At 45.9% G+C, this 16,836-nt stretch overlaps 1 long non-coding RNA gene across 2 annotated transcripts in view; it reads left to right on the forward strand.

Annotated features, from left to right (window-relative positions):
- Positions 1-4,618: 4,618 nt before the first annotated feature.
- The window catches only part of LOC128311463 (uncharacterized), a 52,652-nt gene continuing 40,434 nt past the window's right edge, over positions 4,619-16,836 (forward strand). Inside the window, exons 1-4 of one of the 2 annotated variants that reach the window (XR_008289880.1) lie at positions 4,619-4,654; positions 5,254-5,367; positions 7,163-7,198; positions 8,030-8,203. This is a non-coding gene — a long non-coding RNA (uncharacterized LOC128311463). The remainder of the gene's footprint in view (positions 4,655-5,253; positions 5,368-7,162; positions 7,199-8,029; positions 8,204-16,836) is intronic. The other variant, XR_008289879.1, reaches the window with a different exon arrangement.

Here is a 16,836-nt window from a genome sequence, read left to right on the forward strand (position 1 = left end):
TGATGAGTTTGTAGTACCATCTTCTGAAAGACATACCAGAGAAGCTCCAGAGAAGAATATGCAAAATGGTGATGAATTTTGAAACTTCAAGAGGAACAGGTCATGCTGTTTCCGTGTTTAATAAGGAGCAAGGCAGGCTAAGGAGAGCCATCTTAGGTTCGTCACTGGTTTTCATCATTCTCTTGCTCGTTTGTGCTGTCTTGCTTTCTCCCCAGTTTTTAGTTATTAATGCTTCTAGTTGGGTTAAAAATAGACTCTAATTCTGGGCCTTCTTTTCTCCTTCTAATGAAAAACTTTGAATTCAGATGGAAATTGCACTTTTGTCTAAATTCTCAGCAGAAAATTGGAGCTTCTTATGTGACCTTCTGTGGTTTTATTTATGCTATACTTGCACTGGTGTGATCTCATGCTCGAGGCTATGTTCTGATAGATGCAAATGGCTAGAAAATTCAGTTGACTTTCCTTTTATGCAAAGAAAAGTAGTTAAATGTGTTATATTCTCCGATTTCCTAGGCATTAGGTTGCAAACAGCAGCATCTTTTCTCTTATCTCCTGATTTAAAAAGAAATTAGAGCCTTTTTTGTAGCAGTACCACACATGGGGACATCAGCAGCACAGGATACAACCTCAGTGGAATGTAGCTCCGATTCTGCCAGTCCCTCTGCAGAGACTGGTTCGATTTTTCCACTGAAGTAGGTCCCGACTAATCTTCCCTTGCTGTAGGAGGTAAGTGTGGCTCTGTTGTTGAGTCTGTTAGTGCGCCTGCTGTTGTTCAGCGGTGCCGTTCTCCTTGTCCCACGTGGGGATCCAGGGATCAGCTCTAAAGACACAAGTGTCTCACACAGTGCCATTGATGACCTGCCTTAATGATCCAGGGTCCATGGTTACTCTTGAGAATGCTTCCTAAACAGTTTATTTCAAATATTTTATTTAAATTGGATTGCATTTTAATCAGGAAGTCATTTAGATCAGGCCTAGAATAGAGTCACTCCTGTTGTGTAAATATTCTTTCCAGAACTCTCCAATGAAGATATTTGTATCTTTTTAAATTTTTAAAAAAATATTTGTTTATTTTTGAGAGAGAGAGAGAGAGAGAGAGAGAGAGCATGAGTGGGGAGGGGCAGAGAGAGAGGGGGAAACACAGAATCCGAAGCAGGCTCCAGGCTCCGTGCTGTCAACACAGCTTGAACTCACGGATCACGAGATCATGACCCGAGCTGAAGTCGGATGCCCAGCTGACTGAGCACCCAGTTGACCTGAAGGTATTTGTATCTTGCTTGGAAATGGTAGCAGTCTCAAATACAAGATGAAACTATAATTTTCCTTTCTCCTGCTATCCTTTCCCAGAGTTGATGTCACGGTTATAATAGCATAATAGCAGATATTCGTGAGGCTGCACTTGAGAAGTTACTTTTGTTGTTTAAAAAGAATTTCTCATCGATCATTCATGAAATGGTTTTGGCAGCTGCTGAAGATTGTTGCCTAGATCCACTGTTTTGTTGAGGGTTGCAAAATGGTGATTTTTTTTCTCTAACTTTCTCATCCTTTCTGTATATATTCACTGGAAATTTGCTTTAAAAAAGAGCTTCCCCTTGTTAGCTACTTATGTTGAAATGCAGTCCACATAGGAGAGTTAAGATAAATGCTTGACTAGTTCCCTTTCCTTATCAATTTTAAGAATAAGGGGGTGTTACCTTAGTAACTACCAGTGATGACTATTGATTTGGGCGGTTAATTATGATTTTTACATATTTGATGCATTATAGTCACTTTAGGCATTATTACTATTATTATTTTGATGTTTATTAGGAGCCCCTTCATGGTGGCTTTTGAGTGGAGCTGGAAGTTTCCATCAGGTGACCAAACAGGCAGGTCAGACCAAGAGCTCTTCCAGTGGGATGTCTGGGTGGTTGCTGAGGGGCCACCTCTGGTTACCTGGCCTAAAGCAATATGCAGACTCACAGTGAAGCCATATAGTTCTTTCTTCATGTTTGTTACTGTGTTATTTAGGACTAAGTGATTACTTGGGTACCGATGTTAATCTCCTCATATTTAGTCTTCTTTTGCCTCTCTACGTAATTTTACTACACTGAGCACTATCCACACCCCACTCTTGCCCTGGCACAATGTTGAAAAGAAGTGGTAAAAGTGGGCATCACTCACCATGTTTCCAGTTTCAGAAGAAAGCTTTCAGCGTTTCAACAGAATGTGTGAAATTTGTGCACTCTCTCTACGGACGCTCACCAACAACCCTGCCCTGCCCCGCCCCTGTGCATATTTGTAGATACTTTTTAAAAATTTTTATTTATTTTTGAGAAAGAGAGAGAGAGAGTGCATGAGTGGGGAGGGGCAGAGACAGAGGGAGACACAGAATCCGAAGCAGGCTCCAGGCTCTGAGCTGGCAGCACAGAGCCCGACGCTGGACTTGAACCCACCAACTATGAGATCATGACCTGAGCCAAAGTCACTTGCTTAACCGACTGAGCCACCAGGCACCCCTACATTTGTGGGTACTTTTTAACAAGCCATGATGAAGGCTCTAAGCCGCAAGAGCTGCTGGGTTTCGCTACGCTGCCATGTATTCAGTTGTTAAGGAGACAATGAGCCAAATGGGCACAGTCTGTTACTTACGAGTACAGCAAAAGCAAGATTAGAAGGTTAGCGTGGTGTCAGCCCTCCACATCCCTGATCCCACAGAACGACAACCAGAGGGACAAGGTGACAGATGACATGAGCAGTGAGTCACTCTGTCGTGCAGGAGCTGTTTCCATATGACATCCGGTGGGGTGTAGAGCCTGAAGGTTTACTCTAAGGGAGGAAGCACGATGGAAAGTCCCATGCCTCCCCACAGAATAAGGACGTAGTAAGAAACAGTCTTCACCAGACTGCTTGTCTTGCCGTGTTCCACGGAGGATCCCAGGGCATTTCACCAAAACTTAGGTCAGCTTGCAGTTGAGGCTTCATTATGGGGCCTATGTGGAGATACCTGAGCTGAGACGTTCCCCATAACCAGAAAGAGAGAATGAAAATTAAGGAAACTTTTAAACTATATTGATAAACAGTAATAAAAATACTTTGATTTTTATTTACTTATTACAATAAAATTATAGTAATATTGAAGGGGCCAGTGGTCAACTTGTTCTTTAGAAATCATTCAGTCATGGTAAATCCGGATTTTACCACTAGATGGCACGTGACAAAACTCCTCGTCCAATTGGTCAGTACGGAAAGCTTTCTCTAAATGAGAGATTATAAAGCTAATTGTCATTCATTCCAAACTATATATGAATTTTAACTTTAAGTATTGTGCAGTAATTATTTTAAAAATATTTTATTTTCTGGATTTTAGACCAAAGAAGAATATGGTAAAAACTTGTGTATACTTAGCCTAGATTTACCAATTATTAACATCTTGCTACATTTGCTTTATCTGTCTCTCACTATGATTTTTTTCTAAAGCATCTTCAGAGTAATGTGTAGACATTATGGCACTTCGCCTCTCAGTACTTAACATGTATCTCATGAGAACAAATCCATCATTCTATGTTATCATACCTAACAACTTTTACGTTGACCTAATATTATCTAATATCTAGTCTGTATTCAGATGTCTTAGTTGTTCCGAAAATGTCTTTTATAGCTGTTTTATTTTCTATCCAGGATCTAATCAGAGATCACACATTGCATTTGGAATACTTCTTTTTCCTTCTTTTTTTGGGGGGGGGGTCCTATCTCTTTAATCTTCTTTAATCTAGAACAGTTTCCCTTCCCTTCCCTTCCTTTTAAAAATACGACAATTTTATACACATAGACAAATATATATATTACTTACATATTAAAATATTTAATAACAATTAAAATATTTACTATGTATCCCTTTACTTCCTCCACATACCAGGAGTCCAGTATGTTTAGGCAAACGATGTAACAACTCTAATTATAAATGTTACCCAAAATTGATGAAATGTAAAAAGTATGTTAATGAAATATCTCTTTCTAAATGCAGCAGTTCTACGTGTCATGTATAATAAAAACCCGCATAGAAGTTTTGGGGGTACTCATTCGTTAGATTATGAGCTTTTAGAAGGGAACAGACTGTGTTTTATTCATTTTTATAATGTCTGCCCAGCATACAGTATATTGAATGTGGCGAGACTCAGTACATCCTTGCGGAGTGAATGAATGGTTCTTTTTTATTGTAGCAAAACATACATAACATAAAATTTAACTTTGTCACTATTGTAAGTGTATAGTTCAGTGGCATTAAGTACATTGGCATTGTTGGGCATGGTTTTCTTTTACTAACCTAAGGGATGTATGTTAATTGCAGAAAAGTTATATCATCAGAAAGAAACACAACCGAACGCCCCATCCAATTCTACCATCCATAGAAAGCCCAGACGTAATCACTCTTAACACGTTGATGTATAGCCTTCCAGGTTTCTTTGTGTACATTCATTCCTGTCCACATAAGTTATACAAGTGATCGCATTATACATATTGTACAACAACCTGCTCTTATTTCCTTAACATGCAGTCAATATTTTGTCATATTAGTGTTAATATTTACAGATAAGGGTTGTTTTTGATCTGGTTGTAGGTCATCCACTGTTTTTCTGACATATACCTCCAGGAGCCATGCTGATGAGTGGGGGTAAGGACACAGATGAATTCTGTGCATTATTTGTTTTTCTCTGCGTATGGTGTATAATAACAACACTGGTATGGGGCCTGAACTTCTGTGTGTAATTTGAGGATTGCAGAAGGCATTAGGCATCTTTTTGCTGAGGCCCATGTTTAGGTCAAGGGTCTAATGACAGCATTGCACCAAGGGAGGGCAGAAGAACAATCTGTCCTTAGAATGGAATGTCACTCCAATCCAAAATCTTCCTCTGGAGAACTTGTCATTGAATGCCTGACCCTCCTTGTTACTGACCTGGGGAAAACACATACTGAGCAACAAAATGCTACCAGAGACTAGACCTTGTCGGTGTTCTCTGATGCCTAGTAGGACCACTGCAGAAACCAATATTAATGAGGCTGTTGCTAGGAGACGGGAGAGCCAAAAGCCCATGGCATTGTAGGGGTTCCACGGGAAACCAAGGCAATTTAAGTGTGGTTTAGATCAGAGGTTTAGCTATTAAAATCTGTTCCTTGATGCGCATGTGCTTTTTGACATGTGATGTTTAATATGATTTTACGTTTTTGGAGGAATTTGACGATAATCCCAAGGCATTTCATTTCTTTCCATAGAGCTAATCCCTTCTTCAGAACACAGCTCATTTTCAAGTGGCTGCTGCTGTTTTTCCCCCACCCCTCCAGTGCGACAGCCTCAGAGCTGGTGGAAAGGCAGAGCGCAGGCAGCTGGTAAGTAGCTGAGAAATCTTTTGTAAAATAGATCCCCAAAATACGCTTTGCAAAGTGAACAACATGTTTTGATCGAGTAGAATAATACAGAACGATCTAGGAATCCCTGATTCTAATCACCAGTATTTGGAAAATGGATTAATTAAATTCTAAATATTCCACAGTCACGTTACTAGTTTAAAGCTTGTGTCTTACATGGTAAGTGGGCCGCCGGAGGGAAATCTAGAAATGTCCCCTTGTGATTCTGGTAAGATATTTCCCAACATATGACTTGATGAAGTTGTTACCAAGATGAGAAATTGTGTTCGGAACAGTATCTCAGCTTTATGATGTTTGGATGAGGCTTGAGAAAATGGGTTACGATTCAAGATGTTCTCAGATCTGAGTCCCTGTCCCAGTGTGGAAAGAGTATGAAAAAACTGTTACTTGGCAATGGGAAGGATACCATGCCTCATTTTTTTTTTTTAATTAAGAAAATCATGTGACTGGATGTCTGTACAGGAGAGAAAGTGAGGAGGGCAGCCTGTAACGTTCGGCTTAATTGCTTCATGTGAGAGACGAACATGTGTTGAAGGGGAAAGATTAAAAGTTGGTTTTAGGCTGAAAAATCGTGAAAATGAAATAATGAATATTGTGGCTGTGCCTTTATTTTGAAAATCATCTATTTGTACTTGTGGACATCAATTTGTACTGTAAAGGCAGAATATTCTCAGTGCCTCTTTATTTCACAAGGGATGGAAGAAGGAGACCAGAGATTCTTATCAAAAAAGCTTTTATGTTTGTTTCTGAAAAGTGTCTGAAAACGTGTAAGATGTTGTGCCCCCTTTTACCTAGAAATTGCATTTGTAGATCCATTTCTGCAAGAAAACAAACCAAAAAAAAAAAAAAACTGGAGCAGTTTATTTCTTTTGAAATTCAGACTCTTTTGACACTTCAGCAGGAAGGAAGGAGGAAAAAAAAGCATACGTAGATTTGTGAGTTAGATGACAAACAGCGATCAAGGAGGAAACATAAGCAAGAAAAGCTTTAAAGAAAACCCACAAGATGGGCCATTTTTCCAAGCTGAAAATGTCCGCTGGTGGCATATTTTGCACGGGGAGTAGGGGAGAGCGTGCCGAAGGCAGAGGGAGGGGGGCATTGAACTGAGCACTGCGGCAGAGAGAATGACTGACGCACCCTGGGACATGTGACCATTCTCTGGTGTAGTGAAGAAAATTTTCCAGGAGTCCATCTTGTATAACAAATTCTACACCTACTAACCTGAAAATAATACTGTAATCTTCTTGTAACTCACACTGAGTTTGTTTTCCTGGATCTCCCCCTGGCCCGTAGGTACATTTAGGCTTTGTTTTGCTTGTCTTTATCCCTAGACTTTCTTTTCTGTGCTCCCACTGCTTTTATAGCAGTCATGAAAATACTGTCTTTCCCCTTTATGATAAAAATTTTGCATATTAATTGTTTAACATTTGCAAAAATTACCCTCAGTTCCTCTTTCCTGAATATGGACAAATGAATGTGTAGAAATGTATATTTGTATAGGAAATGAAAATCATATGTGCATACAGTTTTGCAACTTGCTTTAATCATCATTAAACAACATATGGAGAGCAATTCGTCATTTTCTAAACATTCCATAAGAATGCAGGGTTCTATGGATGCATAATTTCTGATCACCTAAGTGTCCCACTAAATGTCTAGTTATCGAATGTTTATAGGTGCAATTTTTGCTGTTATCATTTAAAGAATATCTTTCCATATAAATCTCTGTGTGCTTTTCTGGTTTTTGTTTCCCTAGGATAAATTTGTAGACGTGGAATTTCTGGATCAAATGGTATGAACCAGTTTAAGATTTGTCCTCCACCGCCTCCTTAAACACTACCGCCTAATTTATTTATCATATGTGGTGACAACATTATTTCCCAGTTGTTGTTTGCCTATTGATTTTGTATCAGTCATGCAGCTTTTTTTTTTTTCCCCATGTTGCGGCCTTATAGTTTTAGATATCCACAGCTATCAATTTTCTGATTTGGGGATTTACTTCTTTTCATTGATGAGTACACTCACCTGCCTTGTTTTCCATTCCGTTGCTTCATTTTTTTACAGTTAACTCTGATTCATCTGGAATTCATTTTGGTGTATGGTATGAATTTGAAGGAGGATCTAATGTTGTTTTTTTTCCAAATAGGTCACCAATTGTTTCAGCATCATTTATTGAATAATCCAACCTCCTTCCACTGATTTCAAATGGCAATAACTTCTCTCCCGTTAGCTAGGGCAATAGTGTCCACAGGTCAGCCATTTTCTTTCTGCCCCAGGTGGTCCCTTTCCACAATAGTATTTGTACCTTCTTGCAGCTTCCGGTAGCATTCTAAAGCATCACGTTCGTGCTTATGCCTTTCAAGGATTCTAGACACATGCAGTATAGCTCAGTGGTTTTCAGACAGGATTTTTAAATTTTAAATACTCCCAAACTGTACTTTTATCAGATGCTTTTTACAAATTAAAACTGAGGGAAGTGAATATATAAAACCACTGTCCCAGATGTCCTATTCCCCTTGGACACAGTTGGCATCCTAATTGTGGGTTCAAAACATACCCCCCACCCCCCGGGGTTAGTGTTACTGGTAAGGTTCCTCCTTCAACCTCTTTTTCTACTCCTCAGGTGCTCGGAGAATTAAAGCTGTCTGGACTCAGTTCCTGGAGTTTTCTAGAATGGTATAAGAAGGAAATGTAAGAGCTGTGAGAGGAGCAGAAATAAATAACGCTCGCCAGCCTGTTGCTGGCAGTAGTCTGATCTAGGGATTTAAAGGAGGTAGACTGCAACCGTCTCTTGTAGGTAAGGACACACCCCAGTGCTTCACCTCTTTTCACTGCAGGCGGAAGGCTCAGGCATGAAACAGACTCTTAGTCTTAGTGGGAGAAGAGTTAAATGTTGCTCACAGAAATATTTGATTATTAAAATCACCTGCCACCCACTGCTGACACCCCCCCTCCACCCCACCCCAGCCCCCATCCCCACGTCTAACACAGCCTTCTTTGTCTCTTGACTTCGGAGTCTGGCCTCTAGCCTTTGCTGATTCAGGAAGAAACACAGGGGGCATTGGGTGGGAGGATGCCTTGCGTGCCTTCATTGCAAGGGGCTCTTTTGGCTCACAGCCACGGCCCGGTCACTTCTTGACTTGTCGCATTAGGCTGTGATTTGTTTGTGACTGGAGGCTGGTTTCCCTGGCAACAGCAGCTCATCAGGGCATGCGTGTTGACTCCTCTGCAGTGGCAGAATGCGGCTGTGGGGGCCGCAGTCACTGAAGGCGCGCTTGTACAGTCATGATGTCAGTTTCTCTGGGCTAAGCTGCCGTTGCTATTGCATATCGAGCGTTGTGTTATCTTGTAATACTTGGAAGGCTTTGAGCTGCTCCCTTTTCCTTTCAAATTACCTGCTTTCGCTGTGTCCAGCAGTGACCACGAAGTATTCCCAGTGTTTGAGGCCACTGATGCCCCCCAGGCCCTAAGGGGATTCATGGTAGTGTGGGCGCAGGAAACCGGCTGCTTGCTTTCAGACCTCCACCTCTTGCTAGTTGCATGGCCATAGGACGATTACTTAATGTCTCTGTGCTTCGGCGCTCTCAGATGTAAAATGCAGATTAATAATGGCACCTTTAGAACAGTGTCTGTTACATAGTAATGTTTGTATGAGTGTTGGCATTATTATTTGTAGATAGTAAAGGACAATTTGCCCTGAAATAGACTTGGGCTGCAATGTACAAACTTACCCTCTAAGGCCCACCGGTCACTTAACACACACACACATTTACCCTTGCAGCACCCACACTCTGCGCACGGCACATGGACAGGCACACAGTCATCTCCCACGTCACTCAGACTCCCCCAAAGACACACATATTGTCTGTGAGGCAGAAAGTCTCACGTCAGGGACATAGACCTGCCCCACATGACGCGACTCGCCCTTCCGTAAAGACTTTCCCACGACCCAGCCACAGTCCCGACATCACAGACTGTCCCAATAGCACTCGAGCCCTTGGTGTGGCCCAGGCTCTCTAGCAAATACGGACTTACCCCACAGGACACAGACATGTCCTACAGGACACACACCACAGAACATGGCCTCTGCCCACAGCCCACAGATTTCTCCCGGTGCCCCGCTGACTAAATCCAGAGCTGAGATTCTCCCGAGGGCACAGACTCCCCTCGCGTCCCGAAGACACTCCCTAGAGCACGCAGGCGCCCCACTTCAGGGCACGTGGCCTTACCCCATAACACAGATGCGCCCTAGAGCACGTGGACCGTCCACAGAACACAGACGTCGCCCCAGAACATGGTTCCTGACGCAGCTCAGAGACCCATGTGGGAAGGCACGCTCCCCCACGGCAGCTACACTTGCTCCATGGCACAAAGAGAGGCACCGCGGAATGCATGCGCACCGCCAGGCCCAGTTCGCTCCACAACAAATACAGTTACCACACGACGCCAACCCTTGCCTCACAGCGCGCTCGTTTGCCCCACATCTGGGCCTTCGCCGGCCACGCACACTTGCGAGACAAGGCGTGCCGTGTCCCTCCGTCAACATACGTGCCCCACGTTCCTTAGACACGCTGCAATAAATAGCCATCCCTCTTCCCCAGTGCACAGCACCGCATCGCAGCGTGCACGTGGGCCCGACAATGGACAGATTGGCTCTACAACAGACACACTCATGCCGCGGCACCACCTAATCTGTCTCCAAGGTGTCCGGAGCCACTCCTCAGGGCTCACGCAGCCACCCCTCAGGGCGCAGTCGCAGACGTGATCCAGACTACCCTCACTCATTTCGCAACACGGAGGCCACCCACAACACACAGACCCATCCCACAGCACGGCAACCCCCCCCCCCCCGCCCCACAGCGCACATGAACATGTCCCAGCACATTAGCAGCCATACTTGCTCTGCAACACACGCAAACACGACCGAGCCCCGAAACTCACCCTGAGTGCACGGACAAGCCCTGCCGTGTAATCACACTCACACAACTTACAATTCATGGGCTGCCTGTAAACACATAGATTTCTTCTGCCGTGCACGCATCTGGTCATAGCGTGGACTCGTTCTAACACAGCATACCTACACATCACATGCACAGTCCCCAGTTCGTAGACACACAACACGCGTATTACGCCTGCGAGGCGAATGTTTCCATCACGGATCGCGGACATAGCTCACCACATTACTGAGCTCCAGCTCTGACCTGCAGCACAGACACAGCTTGTGTAGTGGTTAAGAGCAAGGCCTCTGGACCCAGACAACCTGGGTTGAAATCCAGATTCCACCCCTTTCTAATTGTATCACCTCGGGTAAGTACATGTCTCTGTTCTTTAGTTTGCTCGTCTGTAAAACAAAGGTAACGGTAGTACCTACTCAGAAGGGTCGTCGTGAGTAGTAAATGAATTAAGATACGTGAAGTGCTTAGTACAGGCACCTAGAAACTATGCAGCTGTTCGTTTATATGACCGTCACTCCCCCCACCGAAGCCTTACTGTTAAAGTGAAAAAGGCCTACCCCAAACACCTAGAATCATCTGGCAACACAAAGATTGGCCGCGGGATACACGGGCTGGCTTGAGAACATGTAAAAACACGCTACAGCACACAGATACGCCCCCACAACCCCCCCCCCCCCAAGCACACACAGAACCCTAAACCAGATGCCACTCACAATAGACACAACTGTATCACAAACAACAAGTTTGCTATTCGGTGCACAGGCTTGCTCTATTATACGCAGGCTCACACCACAGTATTCAGACTGGATGCATAAAGCCTGGCCTCACCCCACGAGGCACAGACCCACAACACAACACACACCCACGTACACACACACAAACACACATCCATGCACCCTACAACTCAGCAATATGCCCCGTAGCACACCAACACATCCTCCCAGGCTCACATTTTTGTTGTATAACGTGTGCATATATTTTCTATTCACAAACATGCTCACGAACGTACAAGACTTGCACCATGGTACTGAGACTCATCCTGCGACACACAGACTCACCCAACAATTCGGGGGTTCCCCAGGATGGAGACTCATGATAATACACAGACTCATCCAAAGACACCCAGACATGCTACAGTACGTAGATGTGCTCCAAAACAGCTTAGGATGTCCAGATAGACCCTGTACAATACACGGAATTGCATTATAACATTCAGAGTAAACCCCCAACGTAAGTCCTCTCCTATAAAGTAAGGCTTGCCTCATGAATACGGAGAACACTCTGTAATACCTATTACATATCCCGGGACACCTAGGGGTACTTCAGGATGGACGGAGAAGCCTCGCCATGCTCTCCATTGCACGGTGCACCATGCGCCACAGCCGAACTCCACAACGCACAAACTCATCCCCCCGCAAAACACCCACTTGCCTCTATTGTACAAACAAACATGTCCCACAACACGAAGACGCTTCCCATGGATATGGACCAACCTTAAAATGCACAGACACATTCCTCACGAACGCGCCCATGTGCACGTGCCCACACACACACATTACAACGCCCAGAGGCAGCGCACCATGCACAGACGGCCCCCTCGGGAAGGTAGCCGTTAGCCCCAGCATACCTGGAGACCCCACGGCACACGCACGCCTCGCACAGCACGCGTGGTTCCCCCATGACTCGCGGAACTGCATCACAGTGTACAAACCTACCCTCTAAAGCAAAGACTTGAGCAGCTAGACTGACTCCACAAGGCACAGGTACGTGCCGTAATCCAGGCAGTAGACTCTCAAGGAAACACACCTTTCAAAATAGGTACTCACACAAACGTGCCAATTTCTTTGATTGCTCACAGAATCGCATAACCACATGACTTTCCCTTAAAGCAGAGACTTCATGCCACTTACACAGTTGGCCCACGATAAAAAGCCTGCCCACGCTGACAGTGCACACATGAGCCCCACATTACTGGGATCAAACATATAATCCTTAGGTGTCGTGTGACACAAGATATGCCGCCACAGCTGTGCGTGCCCCGCAAGGCCCAGAGACATTCCAGAAGCACAGCACACCCCAAAACAAAGGGGCAGTGTAGATTGCGGTTAGAAGCTGACACTTAGGATTCAGACTGCCTGGGTTCCAGGCCCACAGGGACTGTTGACTAATTGTGTGACGTTGGAAAGGTCTCTTAACTGCTCTGGGCCTTAGTTTTGTCAGGTACAAGTTGGAATAATAATAGTACCTACTTAGTAGGGCTGTTGAGAGGAACAAATGAGTGAACGCCTATAAAGTGTTGAGAACAGTGCTTGACACGGAGTTAGCGTTATCGACGTTAGCTAATCTTGTTGTTACTGTTATTGTTGTTGTTTCTACACATGGAACTAGACTGTGCTGGTAAGACTTAATTGGAAAAAATTCGAATCAGCCCATGACACACGGAGTCCACCTACATGAAGCCCAGAATCCCACCATGGTTCCCACTCTCACCACCGTTTGCTTACGATTCCCAAATGACTGCACACAACACACCCACGATACAGATTCACCCATCCATGCGAGGATTCACCATGTCGGATTCACCAACCAAACGCAGCCTCTCCTATACACACGTGCCCTTACAACACACACGCTCAGCATGGAACATGCTGGCCGGCGTGACGTAAGGAACGGATGAGCTCCACAGTGCTTGGATAAAATGTGTAATCCCGAGTGTTCTCCGTGCACAGAGGAGCCTCACTTCAAAATCCCTGGAAACAGTCCACGACACGCAGCCTTGACCACCACACAAAGTCACATCCCACTGTCGCCGTCACAGCCCACACATCTCACTCGTACACCCCAAGTTGCTCTCTTTCCACAGGGCCCACGCTTGCTCCACCATACCAGGCTTGTCCCTCAGCGCGTGGATTGCCCCCTTCCCTCCAAGCAGATCTGGAGCGCACAGAATCATGGGACAAAGCAGACCTACCCCGCAGTGCCCGTATCAGGCACATAACACGCACGCTGGCTCCGGTAAATACCTTCGTTTCACAACACCGACGCCTGTCCTGCAACGCCCAGACCGGATCCACGGTACCCCGGCTCCTCGCCCGACCATGCACTCAGCACTGCGGTGCACACTTCTCCCACGCAGCAGAGACAGGCCACACAGCACGCCGTCCTGCCCCACCGTGCACCATAGCCTCACAACACCCGGACATATCCCCTAATGCACAGGCACTCCCACAGCGCCCAGCTGCCCAAGGGAACAGAATGATATCACAACGCAAAGGCCCCAAACACCTTCGGTTGTCCTCACGTAGTCCCCCGAAAGATATGCAGGTGCAGAGAATTCAGATACAAGCTGTAACCACAGACTCATCCCGCAACCTGCAAACATGTCCCGTCATACACAGGCATCTCCCACAATGCCCATGTGTGCCTGCATCACCCACGCTCACATCGGAACATTCAGGGTCACCTCGCTGCCCACAGATTACAACCCACAAGCTTGGCCCACAACGTACACATGTGCCTCTCGAAGTATGGACCTGACCCTAACCCACAAGCTCGCCCCATAGTGCGCAGAGTAATAACAACACGATGCCAGGGTAGGCCCCACAGGCCCGCACTGTCGCACAACACACACAGTCATTACGTAGCATAGTCACGTGCCACAGTGCCCCGTATGCCCCCCAACAAAGCACAGGTAAACCCCATGGTGCACAGGCCTGCCTCCTAACGCAGGCGTGCCCCGCAACACAGCCTCTCCATGCACAGGTCAGAATCACAACACACAGACTCACTCTCTAAAGCTGATTTGCTCCACAACATATGCAGTCACGCCACAGTGAAAATACTAGAGCCACGGCACCCAGGCTCACCGCAAAGCGTTCTCCCCCCATTTCTCTACCACGCGGAGGCCCTATAATGCATAGATATGCCTCTCAACTCCCAGACTTGCCCCTTCACACCTGGACACACCATACAGTGCGTAGACAAATGTCGGAGCGTCTCACGCTCAACACGGACATGCCTCGTGTAACACGTAGTCCACAGTGGACTTATCCCACGACGCACAGGTCCACCCTACTGAGTTTGATCTAATACCACAACCCCTAGACTTGTCCCCGCACACAAAGGCCTATCCTGAGATGCACAGACATGTGTCACAACGTCCAGAACCACCCATACCCAGAGTCACTCTACGATACCCCTAGCTCCTTGCACAGCCCACAGAATTGTAAAAAACCCAAAGCATGGACACAAATGCACAACTCAGACGTTTCCCGTAAAGTACACAATCATATTGCAAAGCACTGATATGCCCCCCACAATGCACAGTATCAAGTTACAGTGGGGACATGACTCTCATGCCACAAGACTTCCCGCAAATCAGAAACATGCCCCAACATGCATCTCTTCCGCGACACAGTCATTCGGACATTGTCTACAATTCCTAGGTCGAATGCCAAGACTCTGCCCACCACTCGCAGACCCACACAAAACCACACCAGAGTGTGCAGATTTTCCATGAGTTGTATAGGGTCAACTCATGGCACATAGATGTACCACACAATATTCAGAGTTCAGACACACACACACAACTTTTACACACATGCCTCAGCAAAAGATGGAGCCAGAAACACGTGGGGTCCGTGACAACACTCGATCTCCTGTCCCAGCAAGGTATGGAACAGCATCACAAGGCACAATCCATCCTACAACATGTAGAACAATCCCACAATTAACAATTAATTAATTAATCCCACACTTACCTCATGGTGCAAAGATTTGCCCAAGCGCTGCACGCACATGTACTGCAACTCGTAAGCACACCCTCCAACGTAGGGTTGTGCCCCCAGATGCACACTTCTGCGACACACAGGATTACATCACAGCACATCAGCTCACAATTCAAGATGTAGATAAGCCCAACACACTTTTGCCTCACGCCACACTAACTCCACAAATCCCAAACTTGCCCCCAAACCCTAACTTGCACAGATTTGACCCACAGCATCTCAAACTCACAGTACGACACACAGACTCTAAAAATCGCTGCCAAGTCATATTAAAACACAAAAACGTGCCCCCATGGAAACCCTCACCAAGCCCATGCTTGCCCTGTAATGGATAGAAAGGAACAATGGCTTTCAAACTCAGCTCACAGGTTTTTGAGTTGCCTCACAATGTGCACAACCATGACCAACAACTCACAGACCAACGACTCACAGACCAACAACTCACAGACCAACGACTCACAGAGCTGCCCCAGAGAACAAAGGCTCCCCCACTGCACACTGAATGCAAAATTCCCAACGTTGGGCTAGACACGCTCGGCCCCGAGCGCGCAAACCCCGCCTGCATCAGACACAGCGTAGCACATAGATTGGCCCTCACTTAGAATCAGCTGAGAATCCACATTCGTCCCACAATGCCCAGACGTACGCTACAACGTGCCGACAACGATCATGGCTTAGATACTCCCTGAACAGTGCCCAGATTCCAGTAACAGCGCAGAGCTGTCTCTGTGATATTAACTCCACAGCGTCCCAAATCGCACGAGCATCCACACTCGTTCCAAAATGGACAGCTTCTCCCACAGCTGCAGACATCCTGCAATACATAGATGTGTCAAATAAGATACAGGACCCACCCCGAAACACACAATACTGCGTAACAACTTAGAGACGTTTCTCAGAACATACACTCCGGGATCAGTGGACTCCCCTAAAACATCCAGTCGCATCCTCAGAGGCCTATCCGACCCCACCCACCGCCACCAGCATTCTTGTCCAGGAGGTCTAAACCACACCACAGAAAACAGACTTGCCCCCCAATGCATGGACATTTACACAACTCTCAAACTCCTTCTCCAGTGCACAGACTTTCACCCCTACACACGGTGCTATCCCACACCGCAGAGACTCAAACACAAAGCAAATAACGAACCCGTCACCTACCACAACTACCAGATATCTGCCCAAACACACAGATGCACACCATGACATGCCTGTGAGCTTCACAATATCCGACTGGCCCATAACCCCCACGCTCACCCCTCAACACTGAGGCCAACTTATGATGTCACACATGCTCCATGACGCGAGATCCCCACCACAGCCCGTGGAATCCCATCACAATGCACAAATTGACCTCACGATGCAAACATTTTCCAAAAAAACACCGAGACCTACCCCGTAAGCCATCCAATATTACCATAATACCCAGATTTGCCTCAAAACTCAGTTTTTCACCATAACACTACAGAAATGCCTCCCCATACCTACAATGAAGTTACAACGAACAGACTTGCCCCACGACACTCAGACTCACCCCATAACATCAAGACGTGCCCTGTCACCCACAGTTAAGTTCCACAATGCATCATCTCCCTATAATGTACAGTGTCACTCCACCACATAAAAGTTACCCCACTGTGGTAAGAATAGACTGCAGACGTCCAGCCACACCCCCGAATTCAGTCTGG

This window comes from Acinonyx jubatus, chromosome X (assembly GCF_027475565.1).
Source record: "Acinonyx jubatus isolate Ajub_Pintada_27869175 chromosome X, VMU_Ajub_asm_v1.0, whole genome shotgun sequence".
NCBI classification, from domain to species: Eukaryota; Metazoa; Chordata; class Mammalia; order Carnivora; family Felidae; genus Acinonyx; species Acinonyx jubatus.